Below are 21,759 nucleotides of genomic sequence, written 5' to 3'. Positions count from 1 at the left end.
AAGCCGGGTTGAAACGGACGCACAGATGGTCATCAGCAGAGAGGAAGTGAGAGAAACTCATGCTGCATTTTGTGAGTCAGATTAGAAGACAGAGGACGAAAAAAGAGCTTTCAAAATCCAATGGGACTTCCCACAGTGTTTATTTAGTGTTATATTTAACTTGATTAAAAAACGCAACAAAATATGTAAAACATCAAAAGTCCTGAGTCAATATATAGCCAAAACATATAGTGTGTGTATATATATATATATATATATATATTCTTTTTGAGGCAATTTTAATCAAATATATAAACATATTTATATTATTAATATTGTTATTTATTTTTTGTATTAGTGCTGTTGCTCTGGCTTCAAGGAAGTAAAATGTCTCAGCTCTTGTAATATATTTTATGATGTTCTTCCTCACTCTCTTTCATGTCTAAAATCAGCCAGGCCTTTATTTGCTGCTACTTACCTACCAATCCTTCTTTTCTACTCTGCCCCTCCAACCTGCCATTTTGTCACATCCTAACTGCTTCTGCTTTCCGTCTTTTGTCAAATCAGACTAGGGACAAAGATACAACTCCGGCTGGTGCGTTGTAAGCTCACAGTCCAAAATCAAATGAGGCATTTTTTGAATCAAGCATGCAGAAAGTTTACTCCTCTCTCAATATATGAACAAGCAATGGTTGCTTTCTCAATAGCCATTTCCTACTTCACTCTCCCCACCATCCTCATCAGATGTTGGCAGGTATAAAATGAGTTTTCGGAGAGAGGGCGATAATGATCCCCCCCATAATCACCAGGGACCAGCTCTGGTTCTGGCAGGTGCTATCACAGCAGCGACCCAGTGGTGACTTCTCCCCTCAGATAAGGTCAGAGGGATGATGGGTGGAGGGAGGAGCAGGAGAGCAGAGGAGAGCAGGGCAAAAGGGGGCAAAACGCGTGTTACAGACGAGCGGCCAGCCTCCCCTTATCTCCCCCCAGCGGCTGCCGCTACCGGCTTACAGATGCGGTGGGCCAGAGCAGCCGTGTCACTGAGATCCCTCTATCAGCGACACACAGACCCCACCGCCAAACACAAACCAGGCAGGAGGACACACCAGGACTTCATTACTGCTTTAAAACCCCAATCAGCATGCACGGACAGAATAACGGAATTTATCAGCCCGTTGTTTTCCACCAAAGATGCATCAAGTTTCTCACCTGCATGACAAACAAGAATGTGACAACACAAATCTCTTCAGCAGCAGCAGCCATCAACTTGTGGAGCGAAAGAGTCTGGGAAAGTGTCTGCTGATCTCACACAGCCATATGGCCGGCCGTCTTGGCTGCCTGTGCAACACATGGTCAGCTTGAACTGGCTCAACCTCTCACCCTTGGCACTGTTTGAGATTCACTCGCAAGGTTAGATGTTGCGTGCTTTAGTTGACTTTCTCCCACGTGTAGGGAGTATTTTGTTGATTAAAATATGTTTAGCTTTCATATTCCACCTAAGAACGCTATTCTGTTCTCATGAATGAACAAGGTTTCCTCCCCCTCTTTTCACAACTAGCTCATCCATCCAGGTTCAATGTCAATGCTAAAACACTTCCTTAATATATGTTGTCCCACTCTGTCTGTTGATGTTCAATTACATCTGAACTATTTGGTTTTATTTTTGCTATTAATATCTTGTGCACAGAGTAATAACAAAAGCATTTTTGTGGATAGGTTCTTTTAGGTGTGCAGTATTTTTTCACAATAATATAGAGTGGGCACAAAATATCTTTTCATGCAAATATAGCATGGAGTTGGAACACATTAGCGGCGACAGGTGAATGATCTACTTTTTTTTACTTTTTGTTACATTTGAAAGCAAAAAGTAGTTCACCTGCACTATTTCAAGTTTTGCTGTCCCTCTAGCTAGCGGATTACAAACGTCAACTATTAATCTGGGAACTTGAGAAAATGGATGCCGAAGCAGAAGTGTGTTTGTGGTCCCAGGAGAAAAAACACAGTGTTGCAAGCAAATGGTGAGGGAGTATTTATTTTGATGTGAACCAAAGACAAGCTTAAAGCTGTCACATTCTGTTTAGACTGTTTAAGAAGACTCTTCAATAAACAGCCAGCGACTCGGACTGTCTTCAAAATTGTGGTGCGTAGCTTGTTTGAGCCTCCGTTTAATGTCACATGTACCGTAATTGTATAGATTACAGACGTATCATCCTTAGTGAAGACAAATAAGTCACACATGACACGTTCACCTTTCCTCTCCACTGTGTTTTCAATGCCGCACCTGTTTGGCACAGACAACAGTCAGAAAACCTCAAAATCCTAACGGAACTCTAAAAGTTAAACCGTCCCCATCTGTCAGCGTGGAACTCTGCACAGATGCACGGTGAACACCTCCTCTTTCTTATCCCTTGTACAGCAGACTTGGCTCCCATTCAAGAACTGTCAAAGCACACCTGCTAAATTAGGCCTCTTCTCATATTTGAACACATGCAGACGCAAAGGCAAGTTCACCAGCACGGCATGTATTCGCACGCACGCACAAATGGATAGACAGATGCCGCTATACAAGCATGTTCACACGGAACTATCACTGTTATTGATCATTGCACAGACCTAGTTGTGGTCAGTGGGTCTATTACAAGACCCGTTACAATCCTAATAAAACTGAGAAGTACTGTAAACAAAGAACATATGGTTCAACATGACACATTAGCTGCAATGTCACTGCGTTCACACAAGCTCAGCTCTGTGGGATTCACTGTGCCACACTGGCACAGCCATTGTTTACACTGTCAAAACTCAGCAGAGGCCCTCATGCTCTCCTCAGATCACTTGTGACAGAAGTAGTCCGTCCTTATATAAGAGCTTGGCACTACCTGCTTTTGACTTCCTCCTCATCAAATACTTTTAACTGTTTGTCTCTTTTAATGATTATTTATGAGACAACTGCGCCATAATTGAAAATAATTTACGTGTAAATATAGCTTGTGCCCTGACTTTGGAGTTTTAGTTAGACTGCATCAACACAGTAGTTTGACACTTACTTAACTCCATTAACTGCAGATAATCATACATTATACATGTACGAATATATATATAATTACAATTGCAGAGGGAGGTTCAATTTAGGACACAGTGGTTCGATTTTGGGTGTGATCTACAGGTTCATTTGAATTTACCGAAGTTAAACTGAAGGTCTCCCCATTTATTTCTATTACTTACAGTCACGTGAGCAATTCCAATTAGGGTGAAAATACGAGGCTTCGAGGACGTATCTGGTTACAAATGTAACAAATGACTTTTTCTAAAAATCACTATGAGACCACCAACTAGGCAGAAGCCCGGGGTCAGACTGACGATCTGTGGAAGTCTGCCTGAAATTTACCCACGGTCAGAAAGATAAAATGGAGGGATGAGGGGTTGGATGAATTGTAAATAATCATTTGGTCTGAATATGTAAAAATAAAGTGAGCTGGCAAATCCAAAATTTCAATTTTGCTTTGAAGTGTTTTCTACTCTGTTTGCTGGATGAAATGTCACCCTAACTAATGGTGAAGTGTAAGAGAACAATGTCGTAATTTAGTTTTAAAAATAGCAAATATGGCACCTACACAAAATACTCCTGTTATCACAAAGGCTTGTTCCCCAAAAAGGAACATGACGGAGCACACAGGATAAAATAAATGAATCATTAAACTCCGTTTGTAATAGAACCCTTTGTTGTCCACAACAAGAACGAGTGCCAGTATATCAACTGAGGGATGGAGTAATATCTTGACACATAAGCACAGTGAAGGTACAGTGAAGCAGCTGTAAACGCTTCAGCAATTGATGTTTCTGATCATTTGAAACAGACCAGAATGAGTGCGGCGCATCATCTGTAAAACAGATTTTGTGGATTTTGGATTGGTGGATTGTGGACTTTGAAATTACAAACATTTTTAATTCTATTTTGAAGTGAAGCTATTCTATATTATACATAGGTTTCGATTACAGAAGAAGAAAAAAAGCCCAATTAAAAAAGAAAAAAGAAAAAAAGGATTGATCAGTTTGATCCACATCAGTAACTGGTGCACCTACATGTGATGCTCATTTTTTTTTTATCCCTTAATGTGGAACTTAGCTAATATCAAACTCTGTAAATACATGGCAGGTCCGGAGTGGACTCATCCAGTGTTTCCAATGTAGGAATCTTTATGGTTGAAGTATTCAATACTATCGTCTTAATTTAAATCACAATCTACACTCCAAAACATTCACTCCTGCTTGCTGTCACTATCCTATGTCCAACCTTTCCATCGACTTCAACAGTTTTCCTCATTTCTAACCGACTCATCAGTTTCGGTTTGGACGTCCTAAGATAAATGTCTGCCACTGCGGTGCGATCATCCTTGAAGAAAGCTGCAATCACATGGCAACACTGGGAAATAGAAGATGACCTTTCTACATACATTTAAATAATGGATAGAGTGTGGAAACGAGAGCAGCAACATCTTTTAGACATTCATATAAGGCATTCAGAGATTTTGCTGAGCTTGCAAATTGTTTCGAGAAGAGAAAAGAGCGGGAACATAGAGAAGAAAAATAAGCCGCCTGCTCATAAAACGTCAATCCAACAAGGACCTTTTCACCTGTTGCTCCAGAACATGTGACCACCCCTCTTGACACTCCTAAACCCACTCACTCGTATCTCGTGGACCACAGCTCTCATAGCGACAGAGCTGTTCTCAATAGGTGCGGCTGCGAATGGGAGACAGATGGAAATGATGCTTCCCCGCCGAGTGGTTCCCCTGCAGCTGTGCTCTTTGCGTGGTGCCAGGGAGTGATGACAGCTCAGTGAGGGGGCACCCACAGACGAGGCCCGGCAGCACCCTATCCGCCATCCATAAACACACACTCTCGCGAGCAGTGGAAAGGTGGGAAGTGCTAGTGCCGCTGCGAGTCTGCCGGAATGTGAAAGTGAGGAGACGAGTGACATACTCCAGTAACAACACTTTCCAATCCCTCCATGGCAACAAGACATCAGACATGTGCTTGAAAAATAGACTTACAGCACCAACATATATCATATAATGGTTTCTAACTGAAGAGACAACTGAACCAAAGACCACAACGCAAGGACTAGAATCTAAAAGAGACCAAAACCCATTTATCAGTCCAGAGTAAGAATAAGATGAGAGCAAAGGTGGAATTAAAGTGTCGTCTTATGGCTGAGGGGTCCAGGCAAGGCAGAGTAGATGACAGTGTCCATGAGTATGTGCGGGGTCAAGTATGATACATTTTAATGTACTTTTAATAGTGGTTTCTGCTGAAAACTGAATCATAGCTTGGTTCACCAACACAAACACTGCTAACAGTCGCTCAGGCACCTCTTAAATTTTAGCACTTCGCACTTCACCACTGTTCATCAGTTCACTCTTGAGGGATATACCCCAGTATGTTTTGTTGGAGGAACAGTTGCCACAACAAGTCAGCCTCTTCCACCTTGACCTCTTTCACACAGACCCTCAACATGTCCACCTTTGCCACATCTATGAACGTCTTGCCCTTTACCCTTCCACTTCTAATACTTTGTTCATCCTCTCCACTGTATCTCTACACGTCCAAACCACCTACCTTCCCAATCGCTGCCTCCTTGCTTCCTTCCAGGTCACTCCCAATAAGAAACTATGTTCAACCTAGCCTGTCTTTTCCTGTTTTGTCTCCAAAACACACCTATCCAGTGATGAGCATATGAAGGAAGGATGAGTGAGAGACAAGCAATCTTTTGCTTGCATGCAAAGAAACTCGACCAGGAGTGACCATGTGGAAAAGGGCTCCTAAAACCACAGCTCGTAACTTTCAATCTCACATTGGTGGATGCTGGCCACATGAGAAAATCCAAACAGTCGTTGTCTGAAGACACTTTGTATCGTCTACCAATACATTTATTTATTTTAATGGAAGGAATAAATAATCCAGTGGAATGCTCGGTCAATCGCACACAGCCGCGTCCAATAGCTTATTTAACATCTATCTGGCATAAAGTTTCAGATCTTCGCTTCCAGACTTGTAAGCATGAAATACTGAACGTCCATCTCCTTTGTTGCGTATGTGAGCAATAAAGGCAGGAAGGGAGTGCAAGGCCGTCAGAAATACCTGCAGATAATTGGCCTTGTCTCTGTATCTGGCATATTGTGTTCAGGGTCATGTATATTTCATGAGAGGAAGCCAGCACTAAAGGTCACTGTGGAATTTTTGAATTAAAAAGCGCCTGCTTTATTCATTCACTGTAACTGAAAGAATGCTCAGCATTTTTTAAACTTTTCATCCCCGCATTTCAAAAAGTTACGGTCAGGTAATGAAGGTAGCAATGTTTGAACTATGAAAATGGCTCCTCTCAATGATTATATCGACTCCTTTTGCATTTCATTATTTCGCTGTATGTTATTTTTATTGACTTGAGGAGCGGGAGCGAGGGGGGGAAAGTGCTCTTGCTCATTAAGGCTATATTTTACACGTAGAAGGCAGTCCAGGGAGTACTTCTGCTTGATCTGCTTTGCATAAACCAATCCAATCTAACCCAGCTTGTGAGAAAAAATCAATTAAATTCTCTGTAATTGGACTGACACTGCACTCTAAAGTAGAGCAGCGATCAATACGAAAGATGAAAAATGAAGCCAAAGGCCGTCTTGCCGCATTGATTTGCACCGAGAGGCGGAGGGATCATCACCACAGAGGAATATGAGCTATTGAGCTCCATAATGTTGTTATTGTCTCAGCAGTGAAATGGATTGAGTGGGAGTAAGAGTCGTCTGACAATGCCAATTAAGAGGCGATGATCTTTTATCTCATAGGTCGAAACGTATTTGAAAGACCTGCTCCACTGCTCCCTGCAAAATGTATAGGAAATAACATTTTCTTTAAGCACCAATTGTTGCCATTTTTGTTTTGTTGTGAAAACTATTTATTTTAAATCACTGCGGTAGTAGTAAGTTTGACTGCTACACAGTCTAGAATAGATTATCTGAGAGGTTTTCACTTTTGTTGGAGGGATTCCACATTTCATTCCTTGTGTTTGTATAACACACACTCAAACCTCCCTTCATCTATTGTTGTTTCCCTTTTTATTCTGATTTTCAGTGGGTCACCATTGCACCAATGATGTACACAGAAGTCAAAACACTGGGATCTGAAGGAGACCATTTTATTGTCAACAGCTTGTTATGAAGATGGAAAAAAAGACATACACATTCATTTGGTTGCCTATTGTTGTCTTTTTAAACAGGGATTAACTGTGATTTTGAGTAAGAAACTGCAGCGTTGTATGGCATTACACAACTATTTGTCAGTTGGAGATGGCTGCAGTCACACACATTAAATTCTACTCATGCCATGCAAAAATCACACTTTTGTTGAGAGGCCTTTGGGTTAGGGCTAGAATTATGTCACAGGGATATAACACACACATTAGTTTGCGTACATAATCACTTCATCTGAAGTTTTCGAATTCATACGTTTGCCTTTTTTATGTATCGCTCCCACAGTACATCTGACTCTGACAGCACAAGTTCTCCCACAGCTCATTTTAGTGGCGACATAATTCTGACTGTAGACAGACAACAATGTGCTGAGGTAATTTTTGTTGCAGTCGGACGTAGAAACCCAATTCACAATGTATCATAGTGCCAATATAATACCCGTCTTGTTCAGTCCCTCAAGCACATTTGTTGGAAATGAGCACTGAAAATGGCATATACAGTTCCAAATCCAGCGTCTTAATCTCAATGTGCACTTCGTGGAAACTGAAATGAAGATGCATCGATATCTCTTGCGAAGCATCTACTTTCATTTAACGGCCATTTATCTTTCTCATGATGACAAGACAGTGACAAGAGGAAGGAAAAGGAGTCAAGATAAGATGATATATCACACTTTTTTTGAAGATACAGATTGTCTATTTTTCACAACGTAGAGTGTAGAGATGAAACTGCTGCACGAGTCTGCACTCTGTGAAGACAATAGAGCCGCTAAATCCTTGCAAAGTCAATCACCATCACAGTAACCCACTTGTCCCACCTATCAGTGTCCTCTCATGCCCGTCAGCTTATCAGCAGCATGACAGGCACTATGAGCGGGGTTACCAAGCGCAGCCTGTTTGTTTGTTTCTTATCCCACTTCACGGCGTTCCATGGAGCACAGACCTCTCTGAGCATCCCTTGCATTGGCGATAAACAAAACACACTTGATAAAGATTGCAGCACTCATCGCTGGTGGAATCAAAGTGACCTTCAAGGTGGGGAAAAGAAAGAGCTTGCGGTCGGACGTGATGTAGCTTTTTAGTTGACTTTCCAAACAAAGGTACGTGTGGCAAAGGTGTATTTCAATTCACCGTCCTGATAACACAGTGGGCACCAGCTGATACTTTTTTGAGATCAGATGCCAGATGCCAATGTGTTTTTTAAAGTCCAAAACTGTTGAAATGAGTGGAACACATCAGTGCCTTAGCTTTACCATTATTTGGAGATTCAAAGTAGATCTTTTTATTGACTGTGGTTACATGCAGAGAGTAGCCCGACTAAGGCATTGGCTCGATTAAGCAGCCGAGACCCACTGCCTCATGTTCTCCTGGTTTACATGCAGTGCAGTGAAAATTGAACTACGCGTAGTTCAGCTCCATGACAAGAGGTCGCACTGTGAGGTCTTCAATCTGATCTCTATAGAGGGAGAAAAATGGAAGTTGACAGCTAGCGAGCCGGTTCAGACTGTTATGTTGAACTCTGTTGACAGTGATCGTGCTGACTGACAAACTAGTTTAAAGTTTGGAGCTACAGAATTAGTGCATCGGCACGATGCTTCAATGCCGTCACCATCATCGTCAACACACTTCCTTCACCAGGTTTTGGAATTTATGGAACTTCAAATTCTGAATAAAACGAAATATTTTAGAGGTTGTTTTCTTTGTACCATAAGAGTGATAGATGTGGAGTATCTAAAGTCGCGCTTTTGAACCTTGACTAACTTAGCAAGCATGCTAATGGTTGCTAACATGGAGGTAATGTCGTCTCCTTGAACCAACAAATCACGTCTTCTAATCTTCTTGTGGGACCTAACAATAAAAATGGACTGGGTGAAGGAAGTTGAAGACAAATCTACACATCCGCAGTTTACCGTCGTTACGAAACGCAGTTGCTATCATGCTTATTATGAGTTCACCGCAGACATCGGCCAAGACAGAGGAACACGCATACTGCATCAGGTTACACACATGACTTCACAACGGTATAGAAGGTTATTAAACATCATTAGACCGTGATAAGTCCACAAGTTTGTCTATTTGCCGCTGTGTGTCTGAATCATGGACATAGTCCAGCTTCTCGGCTACATGCTAGCTGAGTCCAGATATTGACCGCATTATCCAGGTCGTGCAGTCCAGCTGAGAGGAATTCAAACTTCTCTTCCTGTATTTGAACTAAGCCATTTATATGCACTTTAAAAGTCCGAACTTACCAGGGCAATAATTCGGTTATCTGAGCCGTCATGTAAACCAGCTCATTCTCTCAAGGAAGGGTGCTCAAAAAAGAAAAGAGCTCAGCTCGACCACTTTCCTCTTCAGGCTCATATGCCAGCTGCCTTTCCTTTGTTGAGGTTTTTGGGATTATTATGATGAACTGTAATTACTGTTTTTTTCAAACACGAAACACCAGCTGGATAAATTCCAATTTGTGTCCGGATCCCGACTTGGATCAGAGACGACATTGTTAAAAGTGCACAGTAACATCTGTGGATGTTGACAACCCCACATTGTCCTGCTATTAAAATGCACTCCACAATGCAATCTGAAAGCAGTATTTATTACATACTTAACTTCTGACAAATGCATAAAGTGGGACCTTCTCAGCTCCATCAACTCTTAAAACTGATCATGAACCTTGTTTCTCCACAGGAACTTGAGAAGATGATCCCTGGTTGTCAGTGACAGGCTACTGTAACGGCCTCAACCAGTGTATGATTTCCCACTCATTCAAAACACTTCTGCTCAGCTTACAACAAACATGACAACCATTCACCTCTGTGCTCCCAGGTCAAAGGTTAATAGAGAGAATGAGAGAAAGAAAAAATGGACACTGATGAATGAAGAAAATGAAAGACAGGACATATGAAGGTGAAATAGTGGACCAGGTTGGTTGAGTAGATAAGTGAGGCAGTGGGCCCAGACCTCAGATCTCACTTGAGGTATGTGTGTATAGGAGAGCAAAGCTTCTGACCAGCCTGGGCCTTTAAGGCTGTGAGGAGGACAAGTAGAGGAAGAGTGTACTAGTGTCATTTTCAAGAACAAAGGGGATTCACTGAATCCTAGATCGCTACCGCAGCGGGATCAAGTAGATGAGTCACACTGAGAAGATGTGGGAAAGAGTGGTTGAGTACAGGCTCAGAGGAGAAGTCTGCATCAGTCAGCAGATGTGTGGTTTCATGCCAACAACAAGTCGCTGCTTGCTCAGAGGATGGTGATAAAGAAGTACAGAGAAGATCAGAAGGAGTAGTTGCACTGTGTCTTTTTGGATCAGCAGTATGTGACAGAGTTCCAAGAGAGGACGTGTGATGTATGATGGCGGCAGGGGGATCAAAGAAGTACATGAGGGTCGTGCAGGACATGAATGGTGACAGCGAGACAGTGGTCAGGTGTTCTGTGGAAGTGATGGAGGGATTCAGGGTGAGAGTAGGAGTCCACCAGGCATCGGCTCTCAGCCCATTTCTGTTATGGGCAGACTGTCAGATGAGGTTAGGGAGGAATCTTCAAGGACTATGATTTTTGCTGTTGATGTAGTGATCTGTAGTAAGAGTAAAGATGTTGGAGGAGATGCAGGTGTGGTGGACATACAAGCTGGAGAGAGGAGGAATTAGTTGGGAAGATGCAACACATTGGATTCAAGCATGGCTGGAGATCAAAAAGAGGTGAAGGGGAGAGTGCAGGCAGGGTGGAACAGGTGGTAAGTCAGGACTGTCAGGAGTGATCTGTGACAGAAGAGTACTGACTGGAAGTTGAATTGGACAGCTGTGAGGCCTGGCATGATGGTTCAAAAGACTCTGGTAGCTGTGGTTGAAAAACAGGAAGATGATTATGCTGTCATTAGAAATGGGTATATATGAGGACAGCTCATGTAGAACATGTTGGAAGAGAAGGTTATGGAGGCCAGACTCAGATGTGAGTCAAGTGGAAAGGTGAGACATCCAAACATGTTGGATGGAGAATGCTGGAACTTTCATTTCCAGCATTCTTCATCCAACATAAATCTAAAATAAGGAGTGACTAGGGAGGATGGCTAAGAGAGGGGTAAAGTGCAATTCACAGTCTAACTGAAGCAACCCGTGACTTCAAATTCAACTTTATTTTGCACCAGGTTGCCTTTAAAAGAACATCATCACGGCAACAGCTGTCCAGTAAAATTGCATGTCAGTGTATTCAGAGAGAGTAAGACACAGATAGTTGTTTAAAGAAGTCAGAGCCTCAGGGCTCAAGATGCATCTGGTTTATTTGGCTGATGACAGTTCAACAATTCTTCTCTTTATTAAACACTTTATTGTTGAAATGTTTTACAGGTTTATCACTTCTCAATCTTTGACAGATGTCAGAGTGTTAAAACATGTTGTGAACTCATGCTTCTCTTTGGTTTATCGATCACATTAGGAAGTTGCACATGTAAGCACTTGGACAAACAAAACAAAGCACAAGTTATTTGTGTTGAAATGTGGTAGTTAAAGTGGCAATTGTGTCTCTAATGTCCCTTGGTTGATGAGAATCAGGTGGCAGACTGGGGTCCATGTGGAGGCACCATTTCCAAATTACGCACAGCAGCTCTAGACATGAGAAAAGAATCAAAGTTGTAAGATAAAAGAGACGGATGTGGTGTTTGACAAATCTATCTGAAGTAAACATCAAAAAGAGGAAAATAATGGGAAGAAAGTCTTTGTGACATGTTATAATTTCAGCAAGTGTCGAGGCTTTCCGAAGTCAACATCACAGTTGCACTTGGATGCCACACAGGTGGGACTCCCTGGAATCTGTGAGGACACAGAGAAATGACAACAGGAACCCAGATCTGTCAGATGGTTTCCAGGATGCTGCAGTATAAAGTTCAGAAGTGGAGAAACTCACACGACTTTATACCCAGTTGCCAAAATAGGTCAAATCAGGTTTCTTTTCTTAATAACTCATGGGACTGTGTGGAAAAAATATCATAAAACTGTGCGATATTTTGCGAACCTCCTGCCAGTTTGCGGTGTCAGATGAGACGCTTTGATAAGTTTGCCCTTATAAATTAACAGTGGAGCACACTGAAGTCATGTGTAGAAGTTCGCACTGTTGTGAAGGTCAGCAGTGGAAGCAGGACAAAGACACCCAGCTAAAGAGACAAACACAGTAAAAAGAGACAGATAGTCAGAGCCAAATGGAGAAAGGGAGGCTAAAAGAGGGAGAGATGAGACAGCACAGAGCGTGGTAGAGGCAGAGGAGGAGGAGGCATTGAGTAAATAGTCAGCGGCTCTAATAGGAATATCAAGCCAGTGAAAGGTAAACAGGCTTCTCCAGGCCGATACAAAGGGAATGTGGTGGCTTTGAGAGCACTGGAGTGCCGGCACGCCGCTGTGGCACCGCGATAACGGCCCCAGGCCTGCCTGCATCCCAGAGATAAGACCGAGCACTGGCATGTGTCGCCCCTGATCCCAATTTCACAGTCAATATTCATCCAGCCAGACAAACAAGCAACATTTAAGATAAAAAATAAATATAGAGTCCTTCTGCTATTACCTCCTGTTTATTAATCTCCACACAGCACCCACTGCCTTTTAAACAGTAGTAAACACCCAGGCTGGCCCACCACACCCCCACCTTCTTTTCTCCATCCCCCTTCCCTCTTCCCTGCCACTTTACTCCTCCTCCCAATCCTCCTGTTCCTCATATTCCGCCTCTGTTGCTGCACATCTGGGGATTTGCATAGCTTCACTTATTATTCTGCTATTGCTGCAGGGCTGGGTTTTTTTTAAGCTCTACTTTTGTGTGCACACCTGTGAATGCACGTGTTGTGCTTAGATCATTTCAGATGTGTTTGCATGCTATATGTAGTGTGGTTTACCAGTCAAGCACACGTGTGCGGTTGGTTAGTTTAGTTCAGCCTAAGAAATTCTTCAGCACATGTTAACACGTCTCACTACATTCCTGGTTAACCAAAGCTGACATCTGGGTTTTGTGAGTATGTGTAAGTGATGCAGAGTTAAAAAAGACAGGATGAGAAGACGTTCCCACGTTCTACTATCTGGGGGTCATATGTTTTATAGCAATAAATTTACCTCTATACATCGAGAACTATTTGGTCAAGTGAGTTATTGAAGCTAAACCTTTGTTGGTGACACCTTTTTTTAATTTCTTTAAAATTTAATTTTAAACATAAATTTCTTTTTTTAATTAAAAAGTTTAGAAAACTAGAGAGAACTGTGTCTACTTGGCTTTGGCTGACTTCATTGCAGTGACAATTTTAAAGACTGCGGTGATACATTGATGGAACCCTTCTGCGCAGGGAACAACAGGATGTCGTGCTGGTGAGATGTGGACGCTGATGTCGGCTGCCTCTCATGCAAACATCATTTTTTTCCTTGACGTATGAGCAGGAAGAGATGTGTAGAAAATAAGATGAAATGAAAGTGACTCAGTAGAATCCAGTCTATTCATGCTACTGCAGAAAGCATGGTTACAAATCAGATCGACTGATCAGGATCAAACGTACAGGAATCAGTGGGGTTTTTTTTAAACCAAAAGGACTTTGTTTACACCACTGCATGCTCTTCTACAAGCCCAGTGCGGCTTCTGGACCACCATCCTTCTTCCTCCCAATGCTCTTCATTGCTCCCTGACCACTGGGGTCCTCCATCATTCTCGATATTACACCTGACCTGCTTCACTCTCACACACTCTCTGCCTCCCTCCTCCATGGCCTTCTCATGCCCTTACTCGCTCTCTCTCTCTCTCTCTGGTACAGACCTGTCCAGGGCTGGCCAGCTGGCCATATCCCTTTAAATCTGGCCTGAGCTGAGCCGCTGTCTCCAGGAGATTACTGCACAGTCTCCTAGGCTCCACAGATGGGAGAGACAAGCTGCCAGCTGGCACAGGGACACCCACTATCCCCACTGGAAAATGGCCAACAGGCCTGGCGCTGTGTACGACACTCTGCCCATTCACACTGTAATTAAACAACTTCCTTCTCTCTGTCTTTGCTCGATTTCTTTTTTCCCCCTCCATGTACGTTAACCAGGTCCCATCGCCAAACTGCAACATAAAGATGAGGCTGGACTACAGCCAATATTAACTCATGTCATTGTTTCACAAGACTTGTTATTAGTGAACCTTTCCAGGGTGTCCCCTTACATAAGTGGGATTGGCTATGTTACCCCACCATGTTAGGGTTTCTGAGAATAAGTGAAGTACAAGGTGTCTATTTCTGACGGTGAATATCAACTAAAGTGACGGCAGTTGTGTCTCAGTACTGACGTGCTGCCGTTACTGTGGTCGTACACTCGACATAAATCCACTTTAGCTAACTTGTTTCCGCATTAACAGCCACAAAATATTTTCTCACTAAGGCTTCAAAATTTGATACGAGTAACATCCGACTTCCGACCTGCACGATTTACATCCACCCGTACTTAAGACCATGGCCAATAGATGCTTATTTTGTTTAATTCAATGTCTGGCACGGCAGCACGTAGCAGTAACAGTTACGACAGCATCTCACTCTCACACAGTGATCTACCACTACAGTAGTACCTATAACCCTTGTGTTGGCTATTTTGAATGGCATTCGAGTTAGGTCCAATCTGACTTTCGACCGGTTGGTCGGAACCGATCCCGGTCGTAATTCGGGAGTTACTTGTATTTGTATTAGTTATATAGTCTATACAACGCCATCAGGCAAAAGAAACACTGGAAATAAAATATTTCATTGAATGAATGCCAAAGACAAGAAGAAGTCTATCTTGATGCTTAACAAAAAAAAAAACATAATAAAATGGTTACCTTTTCCAAACAAATGGTCATTTTAGGTTTTATTTTCCCAAATCCTGTGAGAAGACAGCCATAAAAGTCTACAACAGTACTTGAGAATTGATCGGCTGTGTCACACACACAGAGCTCTTGGGTAGCAGGACCTCAACAGAGGATCAGAGTTAGCACAAAGTCAGTTTCAGGAGTGTAAAAGTGAAGCAAATGCAATATTTAATTTGATTTTCATTTTAATAGTACAGATTCAGTGATTCTTATTGTTATCAATAATTATCTAATAATAATAATGAGTTAAAAATCAGCTAAGTTGACATCATCAAGTTGCACAGTTATGTCAGCAAAGGTCTGGTCAGGATAAATGAAATAGAAATACTCATAAGTATACTTGAAGCAAATCATGTTGAAAGGCATCGTGAGACATCTTGAGAGAATCAGACTGTTGGGAGATCTGGGCACTCTCAAACTTTGGTTTTAGTGAAGTCGGGATATTGGTTCTGTGACTCGCCAACTCTAGTTTACTGATCAAAGAGCCTTTAGTCACCAAGCAGGCCATAATTCCAGTTCTGTGAGGTAGCTGTTGCAAAGAGTTGAGCTATCGAAAAAAAAAACACCTGGTCAACAGCACAGCCACCAGGTTCAGTGAGCAAGGGGACCTGTCGACTGTGTCAAGTTAGGAAGAAGTGACTTTGAACAATTTGAAGATCGTCTTATCCAACTCACCCACCTTCTGTTATGGAGGCATAGCTGGAAGACGATTAAAGAGCAACATCCATTGCCCTTGTGGAGGTCAATGGTTTGGCTGTAAAAAAAAAAAAAATCAGCCTCAGGAGGGAGGAACAACAATACTGAGGGGAAGGAAGTTCTCTGCAGTCAAAGGGGGTTGGCTGTTTGGTGAGGTTAGATTGTGCTGCGGCATTTTGCAGATAATTCAGTTCCGGAGGCTTCTTCTGTCCCTGACCTTAAACACCAACTGGATGGGTTCACTCTGAAGCATGTGTAGACATGGGGGCGGTCTATTTAAGGCCACAATCCTCAGTGAGCCACAAAAAGGAGGAACATTTTGTTCAGAAAATCAAGAACCTAAGAAAGAACCGATTAGAAAGAGTGAAGAGGCTGCTTACGAGCCATAATTTTTTTTTTAAAAATTGTCAATTGATGAAGTTTATGCATCCGTATTTAAAAGTTCTTCCCAAACCTTTAAGAGGATATGTGTGTGGGCTGTGCAGAATCTCATTCAAAAACAAAAAGTTTTTTTTGTTTTTTTTTGTCGCCATCAGATTTTCTCTTTCAGAGAACAGCTTTAGCTGTCTGAAAGACTGTTTGGAGAAACTTTCCTCCACTGCCGTCTGCTGGACCACCTGCCGAGCACAGAGATGATTACAGTGCGAGATTGCTGTGCCAGATTACTGTGACCCGACAGACCTCTCCAGATGGACGCATACTTATACACTGTCACAGACTCGCACACGCAGACGTGCACACACCTGGCATTTCAGGACGTAGACATCGCTCCTTGTGCTGACTGCACACACATTGCCCGCAATTCAAATGTACAAATACTCCATCATCTGTCCTGGCTGCGTTCCAAAGCAGAGGGCAGCATGTCAAGAGTGGTAAGTAGCCGATCACATGATGTCAAGGACGAAAGGAACCAAGCGACATGCGGTATTGAGACGGGATAAATCAATCACATTGAACCATTACAGGATGCAGTTCACAGCCAGTTGTAGCATTATTGGAATTTATATTAATACAATACGAGTTTTCTTCTTTAAAAGATAACAGCAAAAAAACATAGTCAACTGAAATGGGTGACCATTGAATATTAGCGGGGGAAGATATTATGTATGGTGTTAAATGCTTTATTAATATTTATAATAATTTAAACCTTTATTGAATACACAATTTTTTACTGTAAATTCCAGACTATTAGGCACACAGTCTGAACTCTGCGACTGACTTTTTTTTTTTTTTTTTTACAGGTCAACAAGTCTCGTCTAGCCTTTACTCAAACCAATGAAATGACGGGTGTTTTTTTACACTTATTTTTTTTATTTATATTGAAGTGCTCAATGCGTTGTTATTGTCTTGGTGGATTCCTGGAACTTTCTGCCACTGCTCCAGTGCTCCCGGAGCTCCGCCCCCACTGCAGGTCGAAGCTTCAGCACGGAGTCTTAGTAAATGAAACGCCTGTCATTTCACTGGTAGGATGTAATGAGCATAATGTTGGCAGCATGGTGTGAGTTCAGACCAGCTCGGCTTATGTACGTACAAAATCTATTCTCTTCTTAAATGTAGTGGGTGTGGCTTATATTCAGCTGCTGGCAATAGTCTTCAGGATTCTGTGTAATCCACATGGATGCAACCAAAAAAAAAGGACTTGCTTTTTTTGATCACTTCTGGTAACACTTTCTGGGGAACACATATTAACTATTAATAAACAAACAGCTTATTTGCAGTCAATATTCAGTAATTATGATGTTGTTTTGTGAACTTTGGTGGAGTACTCCTGGGTTAAAATGTAGTCAGGCTGAACAGGACACTGACAAGTTCTTGACAATGTTCAATTACAAGCTTATAAGCGGCTGAAACATGTACTAATTAGTAGCTTATTTTTGGCAATATATGTTCCCCTATCTGAAGTGTGACTGATTTTAATAGTAGCACTGAATAAGAATGTCAGCTAAATGACATGTAGTGGAAAAGTTGCTGGCTTCATTTTTACTATCTTTTGATTCATGTTGTAGTTAAATGCCACAATACATCTGCATACATCAATTCTTGAAAAAGCAAATAACTCAGACAGATTATTGATAAGAATATGATAAATTGTGTTTTAAATATCTGTGGTATAATTTCTTCATCTTGAAAAAAGGCGCTGTTATACATTTCTAGTTGGGCTTTTATTATAAAAGAAAGAAAGATAATTTAATTGATTCAAATGGGTCACGCAATAGGAGCCTAGTTTGTACCTCATCATCACTGACTCTTCATATTGCAAAAAGACTAGCACATTTTAAAGTGAATGAATATACAGGTTTTTGAGCGGTGCTGTTTTTTTTTTTTTTTAATGATTGGGGTTGCAGGATGTGTAGAGCACACGGAGAAAGAAGAAGAAAAGACTGAAGAAGGAGGAAGAGGTGGATGTTAAGTGACATGACAATGCATCACTTTGCATCACACTTGATGGACTGTCATTGTGGTTCACATCTAACTGCACATCTCTCTTCACCAGACTGTGGACGTCACATGATATCAGTGAAACTGAGAAGTTAACTTGAGGCTGTGTCCCCTTCTCTCCGCACTTTATACACGGCCTCCCCGGAACCTGCAACCCCCCGCTAATGCATACACGAACACACACACACGCACGCACACACACCGCCCCACCATCTCCTGTCATGTTTGTGAGAGCGAGGGCTGTGGAGGGTGGCACAGTGATGGCGTGAAGCCAGATGGCAGCCACAAGGCAGGCGACGTGGCGCAGAGCGAGGAGGGTGCACACATATACACACCAACCCATACACAATCACTCGCTCACACTTTCTCTCCTTAATGAAGGGCCATGAATTATTCATCACACACGCTTGCACACGCGTCTCTCGCAGGGCACGCACACACACTCCTGTCAGCGACAGAAGGCTCGGTGACTTCTCTCTATTTTATTATCATTTCTCCAGGCATTTTGCTTGGTAGTAAAGGAATACCAGGTGGTGCTGGACCCCACAAACTACCTACTCCTCCACCTACCTCCCCGCAATTCCCCCCTCCCATCCACACGTCCCGGATTCCACACACTTTCTCTAAATATAAGCCATCACCTCGATGCATTCCAATTCAAAATCTTTCTTTTGATCTTAGTGGAGGTGGTGAATAATCGAAGCAACTGTCCAAGCAGACCTTCTCTCAAGCAAAGGAGGGAAGACAAAACAATACCAGAGTTTATATTTTTCAAGTTGAAGACATAAGTTTATACAAGCAAAGTCTGAGTTGTAACTGCTGCTAAAGAACTCAGGTCCAATGCAGATCACCTGATCTGAACCTCCATTTCTCTGGTGTCTCTTCAACAAAAAGAGGTTCAAACTTCAAGGCAAATCTGTCACCATTCCTGTTAGATGTCCTGTTGAACGTGAAAGCTGATTTTAAAAATACAGTTGCATATTTAATATTTTTTTTAGGTTGAGCAGCATGGAGATACCTTTTTGTTTTTGTGTTTGTTACAGAATAGCACAGTTAACATTTACTTGAGTTTGTGGATTTATTGCTCGGATTTTGTGGCAGTTTTTTCTTTAATTGAAAACAAACAAATACACATGAGACAATAATTCATAATTTGTACTTCATGCATTTGCTTCTTTGTGTCTAGTCTTTCATATGTACCCCCTTCCCTGTAGGGAGAGTGAAGCCCTGGGATTGCGCACCTTAATGTTACCGCTTTAAATTCCCCACTGTATATAACACACTCAGAGGTGGGGGGGTAAAACGATTGTGACAAATATGACAGATGGAAGAATGACAACTTGCCCTCCCTGTCAGAGGAGTTCAAGGTAAGAAAGGGAGATGTGAAGGAGATGCGGTGGGTTGGGAGGAACAGAAGGAGGGCCGGTGCTCTCAGGGGAGAAAGGAGCAGGTCTGATAAGAGGAGGGAAGGATTGATGCATAAAAGGAGAAGAGGGAGAGGGTGGGGGGGCAAAAGAGTGACTGGAGGACATAGAAAAGATCTGCTGCTATGTTAAAGGTCAGATGACTCCCCTTTGAGGTTTAGTGGTATTTGAACCTCACATCTGTGTTAACAATGTATCATCGCCGTTGCATGTACAGTGTGTGAGTGTGGGTGAGCGCAATGGTGGGGGACCTGCATTTCTGGCTGGTGGACACGGACGCCGCCATAGTTCAGTTCTTCATTAGTTTATAGGAGAAGAAACATCACTTTGGGGGTGCAATACACCCCCCTGAGCTTCTCTACAGCAGCTCAACAGTTTCAATGGTTCATGCTGGCTTTGATCAGTGTATACTGAGACTCATAAAGCATCATTATCTATCTATCATAATCATATCATGTCATATCATATCAAATCAATTTCACCATCATCATCCTCTACATGGAAAAAGTGAAAAAAAAATAAAAATAAAAACTCCAAGTGGGACTAGACCAGTGATTCCTAACCATAGGGCTGGGCCCGCTTATACTTATATCTTCTATGTAGTTTTAATAAAATATATTATTTTTATTTTACAATATATAGACATGGATTTATTATATTGATTCATTCAGAATTTTATTCGATTTTTATTTAGACTTTTCGATGACAAATAACTATTTTTGCAATGATCACGTTTTCATGTCATTTCAAAAGATTTTTTTTTTTTTTTTTTTTACATGTCAGTAGATTAAATATGGTTATTGATCACAAATGAAGTCAAGAGTAATTAATCACCTCTATTTCTTGAATGGGTCCAGGGCCCATTTGTTCTGGGATTGGTGCGCCCCGAGATCAAAAAGATTAAGAACCCCTGGACTAGACAATAGCTGATAGACAGGCCCCAAAACCTGCATTTCTAGACAAAAAATATATAGTATTTTTTTAAGTTGCGTCGTATAAAACGCATTTTCATGTTAAATAGTGAAATTAATATTTGGTTAAAAGGGGAACTTCCTTAGTGAACAATGATTTTTGAGGGAGAAACAGATCAAAACAGATGTGGAGAAAATGCTGAAGTCCGACATGATGCTGATGAAGTGTGACCAGGCACGGGCGCGAGAGGCCACAGTCATTATCAAGAGCTCGTCCCACTGCACACCCCTCACCATCAGCGACTCATTTTCTCAGCAATCAATAGATCATTGCTGTGATTAGTTACGATTGAGTCTTTAAGAAGTGCGGCCGTCTGAGCAAAACTCAATGACCTGTTTCTTTCTTCCACTGACCTCGGGTCGATACCTCGTTGCCTCCACCTTTGCTCTTACACAAACACACAGACGAAGAAAAGAGAACCTGACCACAGCGCACATTTGTTTTTCTTCAGTCATGTTCAACAATGCTTTCACTGAAAAAGGACCAACGCTCATGAAACAGCTCAGAGACCAGCTTATTATATTAAATCACTGTGGTCTCAATACTATCAATAAGTGGCCACAGCATACTGCATTTTCACGTCTTCCAAGGAGCTTCTGTCTGTTTGACTTTCTTTTAGGTGGGGAGCCAACATAAACTATGTTGCTTGAATCTGGAATTTTTAGTGAAGACTCTCAGAGTTCCAACCAACATATTTGTTGTAAGAACAGTATTTCAACATCCTCCAAAAACAGAAAACAATACCAACTACGATTGATTTTTCATGTTAAAGAATCAAAATCCCTATGCTCAAAACTAAAGTTAAATCAAGCTACATGTTTACAATTTTGCAACCAGCCAGGTTAGATGTAAACAATCCCACCACCTTGACAAGTTGTGCATGAAGGACAGCTCTCTCTCTCTGATGCATTAAACACAGTAACAAACTGCATACGGACAAGTGCTGTGTTTTTAAAATGCGCACTAGTTTCAGATGAATCTGAATGATGAATGAAATCACAAACCTTTGATTTATAACAAGGATTTGTATTTTGCAATAACAAAAACAGGACAAGCTTCCTCACACCACCATAATGTGCCTGGGAAGAGTTTCGGTTAAAGCTAAGAGATAAACCTGGTCTGGCAGCTTAAAAGCACTGGGGTCTCCCTGTGTCTTCCTCTGTTTGCCCTAAA

The 21,759-nt window shown here is 41.9% G+C and overlaps 1 protein-coding gene across 1 annotated transcript in view; it reads right to left on the bottom strand.

Moving 5' to 3' along the window:
* The window catches only part of cbfa2t3 (CBFA2/RUNX1 partner transcriptional co-repressor 3), a 104,383-nt gene that overhangs the window by 40,491 nt on the left and 42,133 nt on the right, over nt 1-21,759 (bottom strand). Inside the window, exon 4 of the mRNA XM_053864739.1 lies at nt 15,735-15,809. The gene's annotated coding sequence lies outside the window, so the exon portion shown is untranslated. The remainder of the gene's footprint in view (nt 1-15,734; nt 15,810-21,759) is intronic.

Source organism: Synchiropus splendidus, chromosome 5 (assembly GCF_027744825.2).
Source record: "Synchiropus splendidus isolate RoL2022-P1 chromosome 5, RoL_Sspl_1.0, whole genome shotgun sequence".
NCBI classification, from domain to species: domain Eukaryota; kingdom Metazoa; phylum Chordata; class Actinopteri; order Syngnathiformes; family Callionymidae; genus Synchiropus; species Synchiropus splendidus.
The sequence above is the reverse complement of the archived record's forward strand: the minus strand, read 5'-3'. Positions and strand labels throughout refer to the sequence as shown.